General features: G+C 42.8%; 1 protein-coding gene across 5 annotated transcripts in view; it reads left to right on the plus strand.

Annotated features, from left to right (window-relative positions):
• PRRX1 (paired related homeobox 1) overlaps positions 1–17,856 on the plus strand; it is a 78,924-nt gene that overhangs the window by 26,768 nt on the left and 34,300 nt on the right. The gene's annotated exons all lie outside the window — the stretch shown is intronic.

Here is a 17,856-nt window from a genome sequence, read left to right on the forward strand (position 1 = left end):
AGGTTTATGCTCAGGGTTATCTAGTCTTTAGAAATTTATTTACCCAGTAAAGTTTTTTTTTAAAAAAATCTGAGTATCCTTATTGATTTAGCTAAGTAAGGATATTACATAAACTTCCTACCGTTTTCTGTGTATATTGTTTTAGAAAAGAAAGGACGTTATAGCACCAAAATAACAAAATGACTGTAATCTCAAAACGAATGGATTTAACTCAAGAAGAAACTCACTATACTGTTCTTATCCCCCCCTCCGCATTTTATTCTGGAGTCTTGAAAACTTTGTCTCTGTTCTGAGGATTGTTGACTGGGAATCTCTGATTGAAGCATTTTTTGCTTCCTACACTTCACTATATGGTTGCTGATTTCATTAATGACACTCATCTGATGATTTCGTGGTGACCCAAGTTCAAGCACAGTTGCTATTATTCTTTAGCTATACGTCTTTTGGTTCCTAGTTCCATGCTAATAAAATTATCACCAATATGCATGAATAACCAAATGCACAGTTAAAACCAGATGAAAGAGAATCTGAGCTAAAAGTAGACACTTGGGACATGAATTATTGATCTGAACTTGTACTAAATCCACCAGGATGTATATTTTTGCTCATCCACTGGTACCCAATCTCATATTCCCCAATGTCTTGGGGGGCAGGGAAGGGAACTTCTACTAATTTTCAGTATTTCAGGATACCTCATAATGATATATGTTTATCCTCTACAAACAGAAAAAAAAACTTTAAGATTTTTTGCCTTTATCAATGTGAGTTTAGTGTGATTCTGTGCAGCCCTGCACACAGTAGGGGCTGATCAAAGACCTGAATGAATGCAGTAATGAATGATGACATTCTTGCCTGTCACAAGCTAAATTGTACTGTAGAGAGCCAATCTTGAATTTAATTAATGCAAGTGACAGAATATAGTTTACTTGGTAGAAAGGGTTGCAAAACATGGAATCTATGGAGAGAAGGCAATCCATGGAGCTGAAAAGATCGAGAGCATTTCTATGTTGTGAAGATATGTGGTGGAAACAAGGCTGTGCTTTGAGGGGGGTTTATACACTTAATCTCTTATGTTTGCGCCCAGAAGTCTATGCTCAGAAGGACGTGGATTTTTTGTTTTTGCTTTTTGTTTGTTTGTTGGTTTAACTGCCAGTATATAGTTCCAGGGTCCTGATATTTATCAGCTTAAAAAAAAAAAAATCATTTTCATTTCTTGGGTATTTTTCTTGCTTTAGGACACCAGGGGGCGATATGGGGTGAGGTGTGGGGAGCTTGTGGGGGAGGCGGGGGGCGGGGCACTGAGACTGGATCATGTCATGTGACAGGGGGGAAGCATGTGGATGGAGATCAGGAGAGCAGACTGATCAGTGTGCATTTTAGAGACAGACAGATGAATAGATCACAAAAGGGAAAACTTTTTAAAGATTTGGTTACCTTTTGGCTGAGAAAGACGAGGTTGCCATTCATCATCTGTATGAAACACTTCTCTCATGAGATTTCAGACAATATTTCACTTGGAAAATTCAGGAGCTACCAGAAGGTCTCTAGCTCCTGCTAGCCACTTTTTTTTTTTTTTTTTTAGTGTTTCATTATGTTTAAGATTCTCTCAACTCTCTTCCCTTCCATCCATTCTCTGCAGAACACCTACAATATTCTATGCACAACACTAGAAATATCGGGACATATAAGGTCTGGTCCCTGCCCCCTAGGAGCTCAGAGGTTAAAAAAAGAAGACGTGTGAATCCTAAATCAGCAGTATGTTATGGGTTCTAGAATGGAGTCAGGATTAGGGCAGGATAAAGGAGGGATGCAAAGGATAGAGTTGTTATCCAGTGGCCAAGCAAAAACTTCATGGAAGATATGAACTTTGAGCTGGATAGTGAAAGATGAATAGATATCCATCGCTTAGAATAGATCGAGAGAGGGAGATTATTATAATAGTTAATTTTGCCACCATGAACAATTCAAGTGTGTGTGGCACATATGAGAAAAAAAAAGTTGGTCGGGTCTTAGCATTTATTCATAATCATGCTCGAAAGCACAATCAGTAGTTACCATTAGTAGACTAGTTTTTGAACTTGAAAATGGGAGCGAATACACATTTGGCAAAACTTCACTTCTCCACCACCTGTCATATGTGAGAATTTGTGTGATAAGAGTAATTATAATATAAATTGGGCTTAAATATGCAAGATTTGGGGGGGGGGAGGTCAGGATGGATAGACACGGGGTACCTGGATTATGTGCCGGAGAGGTCCTGAAAGTATGATTTCGGGAAGAGCATGAGTAAAATAAAATTTAGAAACTATTCAAACAGATGGAAATTTCAGAAAATGCAAGAGCCCAGAGGGAGAATAGTAAGGTGGCCTGACGCCGGTGATGTCATTGGTATGGGAACAAAGGACTGCTTGAATTGATCAGAGGCGGTTCATTAGAAGAGGCTTGACTGCAGGGAGAAGGTTCTGTCTCGGCAGGCCAGATGAGTCTAGTGAGGATAATGCTATAAAAAGGTGCTTGCCTGATCCAATTTGAGGATGCATCATACCGGTAATGTGGGTTTGGTGTGGCTGTGGAGAAAGTAAGGCAAGCCTTTCAAGTGAGAGATGCGTCTTGCTCACCACTGTTTTTTCGGTGCCAATCAACACCTGGAAAATTGTTGCTCAAAAGGTGTTTATCAAATGAGTAGTGAAATAAAGCGGATGGGTTGGGTGCCAGCCAGCAAGCAGAGATTGGGTTAATATGTTTATCAGCCAACCTGAGAGTGAAATATAAAGTAGTGTTTTTTAGAGACTGCTGCTGGGTATAATCAGGTAAAACAGAGAAGTGGTGAGATCCAACTTGTTTTGAGCTGCCGCTCGAATGGATTCCAACACCACTGAGAAGACATTTCCTTCCTTCCTTCCCTCCTTCCTTCCTTTTTTCCTTCCTTCCTTCCTTCCTTCCTTCCTTCCTTCCTTCCTTCCTTCCTTTTTTCCTTCCTCCCTTCCTCCCTCCCTTCTTCTTGTCCCTCCCCCCATCCTCCCTCTCTCCTTCTTTTTTCCTTTTTCATGTTTTTTTTTTTTTCAGGTACATGGAATTATGTGTTCCTCAGCTTCCTTCTTTCCTCCTTCTCTCCCTTTCTTTTTCTCTCTCCTTTCTTCTATTTCTCCCCCTTCTGCCTGTCTGTATCCCCTCCCTCACCCTCCTTTTCTCCCTTCCTCCTTCCTCTTCCCCTTCCTCCCCTCTTTTTTCCCTCCCCTGTTCTTGTGTGAGGGACAAGTGTAGTACTGAAAATAAATTAAATAAAGGAGTGTAGTCCCGAGGGCTTAATGAGAAGTGGGAAAACATTAACCCTTGTGCTCCGGGTGGCTCACAGAGTTCTGGCAGCAGGTCTCGGGGAACTATGGGACCTTCTGTTGGGGTGGGGGACACGGTGCCTTATCACAACACTTAAGCCTGCTTTATTGCAACATTTATTCAAGAAATATTTAATGTACAACTGTATGTACTTGGTACTATGTTAAGCACTCCGGGGGATATGAAGTTCCTTGTTCTTCAGGAAACTTAGGTGTTGGTTGATGGGTCTAGAATCTAGACTCTAGATTAGATATGGAAACAAATAAATATAATAACAAGTGGAAAGGGATACTATGAAAGAGGAACGGACTATATGATATGGGAGTTATCTTTATCTTGGCAGTTCAAAATTGGAATAAGAAGGATCTGTTCTGGAAATACATTTCCAGGAAAAACATTTCTATACGTTTCCGGGAAAGAATAGGTGTTTATGTTTACAATTGTCCATGATCAGGAAGTCCTTCCAATAACTACCAATAATCCTTATGAGTTAAGAACTAATTTCTTATTTTTCCATGGTTCTAACACTTTTCATTAAGTTAATTGATTTGAAAGTTTTATTTAACTCAAAAGAAAGGCCTTAAAAACCTCGATAAATGGGAGTTAGTAAATGTGTCAGAATACCCTTTCTTGATTCACTGTTGAATTGTGTATTTTTATGTAGCTGACTCTTTAGAATATAATTAAAGGATAACCCTGCATTCTTATTGAGTATAACCTTACATTATAATAAGCATTATAATCTTACATTATTATTAAGTTGCTGTATTCCATGTATTTGATGGAAAACTAACACTTTTTATTTCAGATCACTAGCATTCTCTTATTATTTATTAGTCAGATTTGTCCTGGATGTAGAATCATTTTTTCAAGATAAGAAATGAGAATCTACGATAAGTAATGAGGTTTGGAATGGGTCCAATAGAGAACCTTTGTGGAAATAAGTGAAAGAAACCCTTAAATCAATCTCTCTCTCTCTCTCTCTCTCTCTGTCACACACACACACACACCCCTACCTCTCTTACATTTTTCTGCATCTGGGGCTTTTGAAATTTTTATATCATCAAGAAGGCTTACCTTCTGCAGAAAGCCCTTGACCCTGAGGTACCTTGGGAAATTTTAGGAGCTGGCCTAATCCTATATATATTCCAGGCAAATTTTGACAGCCTTATTGCTTCTCATCATTAAGCGATCCTGGAACTTTTCCTAAATAGTCGGGCATATTAACACCGGCATCTTGATTCAGTTCCAACCCAGTCTTCAATTTATTCCACTTGGGCTAGTCACACAGCATTCTCCCCCACCCCTCCTGTGACCTGAGCCATTCCGGGAGACCCATGTGCGTGCTGTTAATATATGTAGAGTTCTCAGGAGACAGAAGCTACAGAAAAGCCAAATACCATGGTTTTGTTATTATTTCTAATCACAGGGCTCTGCCTCAGCGGAACGAAGGTGAGAAAAGATGAATTAGCATTGATAAATGACTTGCAAGCCTAGAATATGCTGTAGAAAGGTTCTAAATATTACTCTAAGGAGTGGAGACAGCATGCAAATGTGATTAAGGAGGTGGGGTCAGAGGGCAAATGCTGGAATAGGGGTGCACTTAGGGTCAGTGTGACCGAATTCTGCAATGATGTAATTTCCTGCACATACCGATCTCAGAGGCAGGCTCTCAGGAAACAGGATATTTGATATGGCAGTCCTGCCTCCCCTATGAAGGGGACCAGGAAAGAATAACAGTTGACTTTCTTGCTGGGCTGCGATCCCCCACCTCCCCATCCCCCACACCCACTGAAGTCCACAGTCACCATCGTAAATAATTTGCAAGTTTGTGTTGCCGGGTAAAACTTGCTCAGCCAGACGCTTCAAAGGAAAACTCTTAGGAATAGGAAGTTGGGTTGTATGGGTAGCATGATGGAGGACGGACAATAGGGGGAGCGGGTCCATTTATTCCTTGCGATTTCTCAGAGACTGAGCTAGAAAGCCGAGAAACTCAGATCTGGAATTGGACTACATTTCCGGCTGAGACAAGGGATCCAGGAACACGTATTCTCGCCGACATCTGATCTTAACTGAAGGCGAGATGTAGCAGCAAAGCGATGCTTCCACATCCTGTAGAACTCAGGTGAGTTTCTGCCCACCAAGTAAAACGGTTGGGAGCCATAATCGTCTTACTTACAAATATTTACTTCCTAACGTTCATGTTTTCTGCTTGTGAGAAGTGGGAATGGTATCGTGTACCACCCAGAGATCCCATGAGGCAAATCCAGTTTTTGTGTCCCAAAGCACTTTGCAGTTTTCGTTGAGGAAGGGGATGACCACGAAGGACTTATTCCACGGACCTCGATTCCTGTGTCCAGATGTCAGTACTGAGAAGTTGCCGTTTCTCACATGGGTTCGTTATAGTACAGGCCAACACCTGAAACACAGGTGGAAGGTCGGATCGATTTTTTTAATGGATTTAGGAAAAAAATAGTGACTTCAGGGAATCCGTGAATTCAAAATTGAGTTCGTAAGTGGTCGAATCAGATCTACTCTAGAATCTAGAACTCCTTCTCTGGTATTCCTGGCAGACGGAAGCCAGGCTTGCTTAATTAAAGATGTTCACAGACAGGGAGGACACCATCTCACAGAACAGCTGTTTTCTTTGTATGGTGCAAATTATTTTTATAAAGTTTATATGAAAATTGTGTGTATGTATATGCCTGTGTGCATGTACAATGCATATGCCCTGTAAGGGGCATATTTTTTTTTTTATAACGTGTATTTATTCTTGAGAGACAGAGACAGAACATGAGTGGGGGAAGGGCAGAGAGAGAGAGAGAGAGACATAGAATCCGAAGCAGGCTCCAGGCTCTGAGCCGTCAGCACAGAGCCCAACGTGGGGCTCGAACCCCCAAACCGCGGGATCGTGACCTGAGCCGAAGCCGGACGCTTAACCGACTGGGCCACCCAGGTGCCCCAAGAGGCATGTATATTTTTTTTTATGTAACTGCATTTTCTCTTTGAATAGCTGGTCACGTGGGCTAAGAAGTGTGAACATACTTATGGGGAAAATAAGAGAATGGGGATAGCACTTAAAATCTGGGAAACATGCCCACAGTATTTACCAGTGTTTTAAGAAAGCATATTTATGCTTGTAGAAACAAGCGCATCTTTTTATTGATTCAGGGACTTCTACTATTTCACAACGAAAGCAGACGGTAAATAAAACTTAACTGATTTCCTTTTTTCCTTTTCCTGGAGTCGCCAAATACTTCAGCCACTAGAGGATAATGACTAACAGCTGTGCTCCAAGTAGTTCCTATAGATAAAAATTAAAGTACGGGAACATCGAAGGATGTTTTTGTTGTTGGAGTAACAGTGCCTATAGAAATGAAGAGGTGGCTAAAGGCATCAGCTCTTCTGATGCGTCCTTCCAGCTCTTCCTGCAACAAATTTGAAAACTGGCAGAGAGCGAGAATCCAGTGCCCTGGGAGAGATGGCATGCTGTTGGGTTGGGTTCCCCCACTGGGATGTCTTTGGGGTCCTGATTTATAAGCTATCTGATGTTAGAATGGCTGAAGGCATTCACCGCACCCGATGGACTGTCAGAGCTGAGAAGGGGCTGCCGAGAGTGGTCTATCCAAGCCTCTTATTTGCAGAGCAGGGAAACTGAGGCCATTTGCACAAGACCAGCTAGCTAGTTGCAGAAGTGGGGCTGGAACTCGAGCTCCCGTTCAATGCCCACTACGTTCCACCGATGGCCTCCCATAGCTGCGTTTTGGTTGTGACCACTCAGACAGAATCAGAGGCTCTGTCAGTATTATGCACCCATGCATTCGATCACTTGCCCCCATCCGTCCCCTTCTTTTAGCAAAATCTTCATGGAAAGTATTCACATATGCTTGGTGGAGGAAGGGAGTGTCCTTGGGTGGAAAGTTCACTCTTTCATGCTGAGAATGTATACACGCGGGAGAGTCACAGCCACACTTAGGTAGAGGAGAGTGTTTTCTTTTCCCGAGTCAGGACCAGAAGCCTTTTCTCTTGCCAGTTGTGCCTGAGTTCTCTTCACTTGGACATACAAGCTCCCAGCCAATGATAGTTTCTGTTAGTTCATATCACCTCAAATTCAACAAGAAATCTGGCGGAGGTAGGAACTTGAATCTTTTCCCCACGGCTATCCTGACCCCCTCTTCTCTTGTCACTTCTTTATCTGGGTATATTCTTTTTTTTTTTTTTTTGCTCTATTCTTGGGGACCTTTGCCGGAACCTCGGTTGAACCCAGCACAGGCTTAGACTAACTTAAGATGATTTTTCTGGGACCTTCCAGATGTTCAGTGTGGAGAAATAAAATGGAGACCTGCTGTCCTCTAGATTTCAACATGAAAGGCTTTGGCCTTTCAGGTTGCTCTGTCGGTGGTGGTGCGCATATCCAAAATCCTGTACGAGAGAGAGACAGAGAAGATCAACACCTCACACCTGGCCAGTCACTCATTCGGGGTACGAGGTAGGCAGGAGCAAAGGAGAGAGTGACCCATGAAAAGTCCCAGGGCCAGGTGGCAGTAAGACAAGCTGGGCACGCTTTTCTGTGGCTATTTAGAAACTCAGTGGGTGTTAGTCCCACAATGCAGGAATGATGGTAAATGCGTCACTAGCCGCGACCAGCAGAGACACGCCTGTATCATAGAAAAAGAGGCAACCTTGAATCTCAGTATCGTATTTTAGGTCTGTGGTTGGCTGTCGCCTAGTGTGTGGTTCTCAGATGGGAATGTACCACAGTATTCCAACGGTTATGAAAAGATAACGCAAGGTGCAGCCGGCAGTGCAGAAGGATGTGGTTAAGATTTGTCAAGCCATTGGAAGTTCTTTATACGTAAAAATACTCCCCCCAATGACTCTTATGAATCCAGTTTTCCAGTGTAAAAAGGGCGAAGGACACGTTTTGTCATTTGTGCTAGAGATTAGTATCTTTATTTACATGCAAATTACTTTAAAAGCTAGGGAAACCTATAAAATTTTAAATGTCCCACACCAGGGGGCTTAAACTAAGAGTCTTTGTCAAATAAAAGGAATTCTCCGAGATCTGCTTGGAGCTACTTTCTTTGCGTCTAAGCACAGCCTCTCTTAGAGGAAGGAAACAGTAAAGTTCTCACAGAGAGAGAAAACGTTTACCACTCAGTAAAAATCCCTGGGCTTCGCCGTATGAAAGCTTTAATTTAGCTCAGCTCACTCCTCCATGAGTTAATTTAGAGCACCAATAAAGGGAGATTATTTTTGGACTGAGAATCTGCCTGGCACATTCTTTGAACCTAATAGAGCTAAATAAAGCTATCCAAACTCCTGTGATTTTTTAAAGGAGGTCACCCACAAGTGATAGCACTGTGAGAGTTTTTATCCACATAGCAGACTGAATGTGCAGGGCATGCTCTAATCTGGAGAGCTTAGGAGCTTCATCCACGAATAGACCCACTCCTTAAACACGCATTAACTGGAAAAGATGTGGAATGTGAACGTGCCTGCAATGGTGCGTGAGTGCTCACTTGCGCCCATGCTTATATACATGCACACGTGTGCGTGTGCACGCACACACTCATTACTCCAGGAAGCAGCAAAGAGGAAGGGTTTTGGTTGCAGCACTGGGCAAAGCCACTGGACTCTCAGTTGCTTTATTGTAAAATGGGAACAATTGTCTCCCATGAAGAGTTATCCTCTTGGATATAAACAAGGGTGTACATTCACGATCACCTGGCAAGTATAATGTTTTAGCTTTTATCCTTGCCTTGCCTGTAACTTTTCTATTTTTGTATCTATTTTTTCCTATTTATTTTTTTTCTCATAATCAACGTAAGGCAAGCTCATCAGAGAAAATGAGAATAGAATACGGAAAAGGCAATAAGGGGAAAATATCCCTTAGTGCATCTCTCAGAGGTGAACACTCTTATTTCCTTCCAGTCTTTTGATTTTTTGCTGAATATTGTTTTGTATAGTTAAGAATACACCATATGTGTAAGTTGTATTCATATAAATGGATACGAATATACACGCATGTATACTCACAGGTGCTCTCATAGTAAAACACCTTTATAAATATAACTATTCATATCGTGTATCCCCCCTCCTCATCGTTAGAAACATCGCCAACATCATTTAGCGAACACTCTGTAGCAAACCATATATAAGTAATTTACGTATGTTATTTTATTTCATTTTCATGAAATATTGATGTTTGTATACTGAGACAAACATAGCCAATAAATATAAAATATCGAAGAAAATGATGATATTGACCCGTAAGCCTCTGAGAGAAGCTTCAGGACTATATAAACTGATTTAACTGGCAACAAGGTGGTGGTGACACTCATAACGACCTCAGACAGTTAAAGCCAAGTAAGGATGTATACGTATGTTTCTTAATAAAGATCTCTTGCCACTTATATAAGCACTTGAGAATACATTTTATTTTTTTAAATTTTAAAGTGTGGAGAACAAAGCATCTCTTTGTTTTTCTGTTCCTAGGGGATGAAATCATTTAAAGATGGGTCGATGCCTCAGTGAAATGCAAAAAGGCTTCTTCCAAGAACACATAGGCACCATTCAGTGTTTGGGAGGATGTCTTAGCATCACAGTAGAGGCCTTTTGCTTATTAAAATCCACTGTTTTTCTGACCATTGACCCACTAAATGGAGCAGCTGAGAGGAATAACGCCATATTATTTCTTTAGCTTTGGGAAATCAATCTTGCAATTTCCATATTTATCAACAGAACACATTCAGAGAGCAGAACTGGGGCAGAGTTGCTGCTGACTTGACTTGGCCAGCGATCCTTAGGCACTGACTTCCACAACCATCGTCCGGTCTTTCTGGGGAAGGCTTGCTGGTCTACCAGCCTCTGCTGGCGAGGCGAAGGGAGGGAGCGTGCTGGAGGTGGGAGAGTCAGCCCGCACAGGGGAGGAGGGTGGGTGAGGAAGGGTGTTGCGGTGGGGGGGGAGGTCCCCGGAGAAGGGGCTCCTGGCCCTTGAGTTTCTAATCCTCCCTTCAGAGAGGCCCGCTGGCCCCCAAGGCTGTTGTTCTCCCGCGTGCGGTGTTGCTGGTCTGTAATCTTTTGTCAGAGTAATTGACGGTGAAGTCTGCACTTTTGCAGCTAATGATAAATAGGGCTTTTAAAGGTTGTAATTTCTTGTTTAACCGATGCCAGTTGCAAATACTTTGTGCCGAGGAATAATTCCTCTCTGCCAAATAAAATACAGGGGAAGTCTGTGGCGTGTTTTTCAGTGCATTGTTAGTCACAGCTTGCCTGACAGAGCACTTTCTGTGCAGGAGATAAATGTGCAGGCCGTCTGGCTGCCAATTTCAGTACAGAAAGGACTTTTCTCGTGGAGAAAGCGTTTCTGTTTCCCCGGCAGACATTAAGAAGGTTTTGTGTTCCTTTTTTTCCACTTTGCACTTTGATTCTTTCGCAAAACTCTTTCAGAGAGGTAAATGTTTGGTGCTCTGAAAGGAGGAGGATTCTTCGAGTTTTTTCAGGGTGTCTCGTTTCTTCCTCTGCTCCATTCTGGAGCTCTGGTTCGCCTCAGGCTCCTCCGGATGAATGGCAAGGAGGAGCCTCCCCTCAGCCTGGAGAAAAGCGTATTATGAGCGGTGGAATCCGGGAAGAGAGTCTCAGGGGGTCTGCCCGTCGTCACAAGGCCCGAGCGGAGAAATGACAGTGAAAGGGGCTGGAAAGTGGCAAAGAAGAGAGAAATAAGGGTTCCTGCGGCCTCAAATGGAGACAGGCTTGCTGAGGTTCGAATTGGGATTACTGCCTTTAAAAATGAAACGAAGTGACACAAAAACACAATGAGAAATACTAGTTTCCCTCAGAGTACAAATGGATGTGTTTCTGGGCTTTTCCTATATATGAAACTATTTTATTTTATTTTTTAATTATTTTTTTAAAAGCATGTCTAAGTATTTCTCTTTTTTTAATGTTTATTATTGGAGGGGGGGAGGGACAGAGAGAGAGGGAGACAGAGGATCTGTGCTGACAGCAGAGAGCCCGATGCTGGGCTTGAACTCAAGTGAACCGCGAGATCGTGACCCGAGCCGAAGTTGGACATGTAACCAACTAAGCCACCCAGGCGCCCCAATTATAGTTTAAAGGTACTAGTGGAGTTAGCAATTTAAAATACACTAATGTTGGGGCGCCTGGGTGGCCCAGTCAATTGTGCACCTCAGTCTTGATTTCAGCTCGGGTGACGTTCCCAGAGTCGTGGGATCAAGCCCTACGTCCGGCTGTGCACCGAGCGTGGAGCCTGCTTAACATTTTCTCTCTCTCTCCCTCCGCCCCCCTCCCCACTCTAAAATAAGAACAGTATATATCCTGAGATCAACTTTTGTCACATCCGATATTGTGTTTTTGGAGATTTTCCTTTTTTTATGAATCCAGTGGCTTAAAGCGAGGCTGCTCAGAGTCCGGGCAGGTTCCGCCGGTCTCACTCCGGGGGAAGGTTGGAGGGCGGACACACTTCCGGTGGGTGTAGAGCCTTCGGTGCGCTGTGTTACTGCAGGTTTCCCACCTAGGGGTGCGTGGGCTTTTCAGATATGTATCTGGACGATTTGGAACGCCCATACATTAAGAGTCATACTTCTTTGTGTCTTGAACGTGTACTTTGCGTCTTTAGTAACTTTGATACATACGTACTTCATAGCTCGGAAGAAAGATGAGCAGGAGAGTTAAAAACAGGCCCAGGTCGGGGAGATCGTGGGAGATGGTGGACAGTGAGATATTATGGTGGCAGTTTAGGAATCAGAGAAGCCTCAAGCATCCTGACCACTGAAAGTAGCCGGATGGGCTGCATTATCTGTGCTAACTTTCTGAGTCTATAAAGCACGGATTTTTGTCTCATGCCCAGCCCAAGGCAAGCTCCGTGCCGTTCCCAGGATGCTGTCTGAAAGGCACACGTGTTCCTGTTGCCCACTACCCAGCCAAAAACTCCGTTCCTGACCCCCCTGCACTGAAGAATGAAGTTGCAAGGCTCCTTGTAAGAGGCTCTCCGGCAGCTGGCTCTGCTTTCCCTCCAGCTCTCCCTTTCTCCTCTCCTCAGAGCCCCCCCATGCTCAGCTGTGGCAACGCGAGAGGGTCAAGATCCTCTCACCTCCCAGCCCTGCATTCTTTTTTTTTTTTTTTAATTTTTTTTTTTTTTTTTCAACGTTTATTTATTTTTGGGACAGAGAGAGACAGAGCATGAACGGGGGAGGGACAGAGAAAGAGGGAGACACAGAATTGGAAACAGGCTCCAGGCTCTGAGCCATCAGCCCAGAGCCCGACGCGGGGCTCGAACTCACGGACCGTGAGATCGTGACCTGGCTGAAGTCGGACGCTCAACCGACTGCGCCACCCAGGCGCCCCTCAGCCCTGCATTCTTGAGACGTCTCCTTCTCTGAACCTCTAAAATGGGGACAATGACATGCCCCGACACGGCACCCTAGTGAGGAATGAATGAGGTGAAAATCCACTATTAGGAATGAGTAATACTGCTCTTTATCACTCTGCTCCATCCGTTCCAGACTTTTCCTCCCCGTCACAATGTGTATTTTTCCCTCGGAACTCAGTGCGATTACTCCCTCCTTTTCTGTGACTCTTTTCTCAAGTATTAAGATACAGTTAATCCCTCCTTGGTGCCTCAGCTTTACCGCAGTAAAGCTTTGCCGCAGTGGTGTCTGCCTCCACTATTTTAGTTAGCTCGTTTAAAACACTTGTGTGTATATCTGTTTTTCCCACTACACTGTGAGCTCCTTGTGGGGCGGCAGGGAGGCCACTCACCTTTCAGACCCAGCAGCCAGTAGGTGTTCAGTAAACATATGTTACAATGAATAGAAAGAAAATACAAGGTAGGAAAACGTAATTTCAATTGCATGGTTTAAGGGCTCAAATAAGCCTTGGGCATGAACTCATTTTAATTTGTGGCCATCTGATCATTCCATCTCTACTAAGGCCAAATGCTTCGCTTGCCTGGTTCAAGAATTACCCGTTTGTCAGGCTCCCCTCCCCCCGCCAACCCACGAAGTTGGCGCGTGTGTGAGGTGTGTGTGAGGGAAAACCAGACCCACATTTCTGCGAACTAATGTAATGTTCATCACCAAAGGATGGAAAAGAGAACTACCCAACGTCATTGCTTAATTTCTTAGCCAGTTTCTTTGTGCCTGCGCGTGCTGACGTTGGAAGACACAAATTTTGATGGGTTTTCTCGTGTTTTCCACTGTTGTGTCACGTGAACATCCTCTGAAGGGTAAACACTCAACTTTTAAATTTTATTTTGACAGCACTTACGGCAAAGACAGTATAATATGGTTCTTCCATAAACGGCAGTCGTAGAGTATTTCAAACAACTTGGGGATTCCAGAGAGCTGAGGTTGTGGCAGCTCGGTGATTTATGGCGCCGCGAGTAATGGATGGGTACTGGATCCACGCAATTATCTCGTTCCCATTGGCCTCGTGCATAATCGGATTTATGCTCCCACGATTCGGGGAGGGTTCTGCAGCTAGATGATCAGGAGGAGAATAGAACTAGCTTGCAGGTCGTAACTTCAATTCTCAATTTCTTGCCAAATCAGATGTTTAGGAGAGTTTCTCAGAACTAAACACCTCTCACAAAAATCGTATGATTGCAAACCAATCACATCAAGAAGTTGGCCTCTTTATTTCAATTTCTGGATTGACATGATACCCAACACGCTGTCTCCAATTCTTGTCTACTTCTTAAAAGTTCTTCCACTTTTTAATAGTTTGGGAAGCACATTTCCTAACTTCCGCATTCATTCCGGACCGCGGGTTGTAGGAGAGGCAGGCAGAGGAGAGCTTCGGAAGTTGGGCTTCGTGGCCAAACTACCAGGCGTCGAGGAGCCTCAGCCGTGTGCCCTTGGGCAGGCTGCTCATCCTCTCTCAGCCTCTGCCTCTTCATCTGCAGCACGGGGATTAATAATAACATGACCTCTTCGGGGAGCGAAATATGAGAATATTCCATGTAACACGCTTAACAGTGGTTCCTGGCAAATGGTAAGTGTTCCAGTGATTGTTACCAAGAAACGTTTATTAAGTCCTTACTTGGGAAATCGTATTCATCCAACATCAGATCCTAGAAAGTATGTAAAAGAGGCACAAAATATTGTCTCTGCCTTCACGGAGTTTACAGCGTTACTGCGTTACTTATCTGCCTCGTGCTTTCAGAAAAGTCATCTCACTTGAACTTCACTTGCAGTCCTTGAAGACATTTCAGACTTTAATGTCACCTTTCCGTAAAAACACTGGAGCGTGGGAAGGATGAGGGAGCTTGCCGACAGATAAGGAGCGACAGAGGCAAGACTGGCACGCTGGAGTTCGGCCTTCTAGTGCCATTTTCAATACACCCCAGTATCTCTGCTGAGTAGCTCTTGAGACTCAAACCCATAGAAAACAAAGAAGACAATATGACGGTGTGTAACAATGTACTAAATTGTCAGACTCAAGCACTTAGTGCAGTTAGAGTTAAGAAAAGAGAGTAATTAATGTGAGCTGGAGAAGCTGAGAAAAGTAAAATAAAATGAAGATTTTCACTAAAGGTTAAAAATAATGTACCCACCTACTGACCATTTTTTTCTCCGCGTGTTAGTAGATGTTGGTTTCCCCTCTATATTAAATTTAATAAATGCTACTTTGCTTAGTTTTGCTAAACTCTATAACTTATTCGTACATTTGTTTTGTTGAAACTGCATTGTGCTCTTATACCATAAAGACGTTTGAAATATGAACGAAATAGCATATGTGAGGTGTTTTATGATCCTTGGAAGAAAGGCACCATATAAATGCAACCTCTCAACTGCACAGCTATGAACACAATTACATTGTCTCTCTCTAACGGAATTCTGTCCTCCCCAACTGCACGGAAAATAAAGTGGGGAACAGAGATTTTCCTGAGGTTCAACAACCTCTAGGCTGCGGTTAATTTTTGGCTCGAGACCACAAAAACACACTCCGAATATTCATCATACCCAAAGGTTAAGTAGGGTGCATGTGATGTAATTGATTCATTGGCCTTTGGTCACTGAGGTCATTGTACAGGACTGTATGCATGCAAACTTGTCTTCTCGGCTGTACTAGTTCTTAAAGAAACTTGAGAAGCAAGATAGACTTTGGAAAGCCAGCGATACATACATCCTCCTGTCGTTTGTTTCAAGTTCCTACATGGGATTATCTTGGAGAAACTCACCTTTGTGATAGTCTTTGTTGAAACAAAAGGGTAAAACAGATTTGCACCAACAGATGTGCACCCTGCGTATAATAGACTATCTACCAAACTTTTCTCAATCCTCAATGTTGGACCTCCTCTCCTAGTCCGGGGAATATGGTGTTTTTCTGGATGCTCTGCTTTTGGAAGAGGCATCAACTTGGAATCTAACTAACAGGCCTAGACTCTGTTGTTACTGGATCCTTTGTAACATCATTTTTCCAGCCCTGTCAAAAAACTGCTTTCTAGAGGGACCAATAAAACTTGCCTAGTAGCTTTGTCTGGACTTTGAAACACATACTGCAAATGGTTCCAAAGGCTCACATATTCCGTGGGTCCTGGTGGGATGGTGTCACTTTGTAAACTCTCAGAGTTTCACGGAAGAGTATCCTTAGGGATTCATCTTTAATGCACGCACACTCTTTTTTTTTTTTTTTCTTGCCACTTTCCCTCCGCCATGTCTGCATTATGCAGAGATTTATGGCTCCGTTGATATAGCACTTGGTCGTACCAACCAGCACAGCTTGGCAATTGACTTCGCTTGGAACATCACACACTCCGCCTTGCTTTATTTAAATTTGAAACATCTGAAATATCTATTTTAAAATACTGTGTGTGTGTGTGTGTGTGTGTGTGTGTGTGTTGTTTGCAGCTGACTCCAGCTGGCACGGATATCACATGAGCCATTGTCTTGGAGCGTCTACCTAGAAACTGATATGTCAAAGTGCGTTACCAGATATAGTTGGCATGAGACTAGGTAATGATGATAGGTCTCAGCAGTTTTAGTGGGCTCTACAGAAAGCCCAAACAAGTAAGATCTTTCACGGTGCCACGGGTTTGTCCTTTTCCCTGTGGGCAATTGGATCTGCTTCTGGTTCTCGTGTTTATAGCGCTGTTATAGTTCAACCCAGGATTCTCTGAGTTGAGTCACACATACGCTCGTACAGACACCCACACGTGCCACGTATGCGTGCACAGGTACGCAGACATTTTATGAGAAATGTGTCCTCCCGTCCTTCAGTGTAAAATTATTTTAAAATTCAAGAACTTTGCGAAAGCAGTTTTTCATCTTTGCTGTCTTCTCAATTGTTTGAATACCTGCCAGATCTGATCATTTTCTTTAAAACTTACTTAACAGAAAACAAGCATCCATACAATGTTGAAATAACCCTGACATCCGCAAAACTCGACAGCAATGTTATTTAGGACATCAAGAACATTACACATTTGACTATAGAAATCTGTAGCTGTGGAATTATATAAACTCTAGTTAATCCATTGTTAAATTAGTAGATTACAAACATGGACTAAACATATTATTATTAGATTTCTCCATTGGTCAAGTATTTGAAAAAGGAATTTGTAAGTTAAAATCAGGAAGAGATATTTGAAACAATCTAGGGCAATACCCTTTTTGACAAGGGTCAAATGGAAACCCACTTGGCAAAGTTACATTCTTAAGATTACATGGCTGGAAAAAAAAAATCACATGACTTTTTAGGGACAGAGTGAAACCCCACATTGTCTGACTTCTAATCGACTGGAGCCCCACCCCCAACCATTATGTAAAGCCTTAATGATAAAATTCTATGAAAAAACTTTTTAGAATATTGAATTGTGGAAAATGTGAGAAGGGGTATAAAACTATTGAATAAATCTGGTCTGGGGCTGTGACTAGAGATAAGCTTTGGTATTAAAAAATGGGCTCTCTCCGGTCAAGAAGTTAACTATCTCATATTATTTGGTGACCACCTAACCACAGCGGCCGGCAAAGCTAGTGTCCCTTTAGCCTTGGGAAGAGCTGGGACTCAATCTAAAACTGAAGTCCTCAGGAAAGAAAATCACAAGGATCCTTCTAACCAAGGAGCTTTATCCCCAAACTAACAGATCTGTAGTAAAGGAAGAAGTTTACTGATGCTACCAAAGGAGGTGTGATCACTATCCCTAAAAAAAACCTTGATAGAAATAATCAAATGAATAAGATGAAGGAGCCCAGCAAGGGTCTGCAAAACATGTCTGAAGAGCCAAAGAGGAGAAGACGTCCTTGTAAATAACTCCCTCGTTGGCTACATAAAAAATTGTACATGCTAAGATGTCTCCACTTTTGCCTAAACCCACTGTCATACACATACTTTCCTTTAACCAATTTATGGCAAACAGTTTGCTTATAAAATCTGATTTTCCAAAATCTCTTCTTCCACCTACCTACCGAATCAGTGTATGTCCTTTACTAGGGTCCCTTGAGTTCATAAAATCTTCCAGTTTATCCTCGAGACACTTTATTTTGAATGTGCTGA

The sequence above is a fragment of the Panthera leo genome, chromosome F3, assembly GCF_018350215.1.
Source record: "Panthera leo isolate Ple1 chromosome F3, P.leo_Ple1_pat1.1, whole genome shotgun sequence".
Taxonomy (NCBI): Eukaryota; Metazoa; Chordata; class Mammalia; order Carnivora; family Felidae; genus Panthera; species Panthera leo.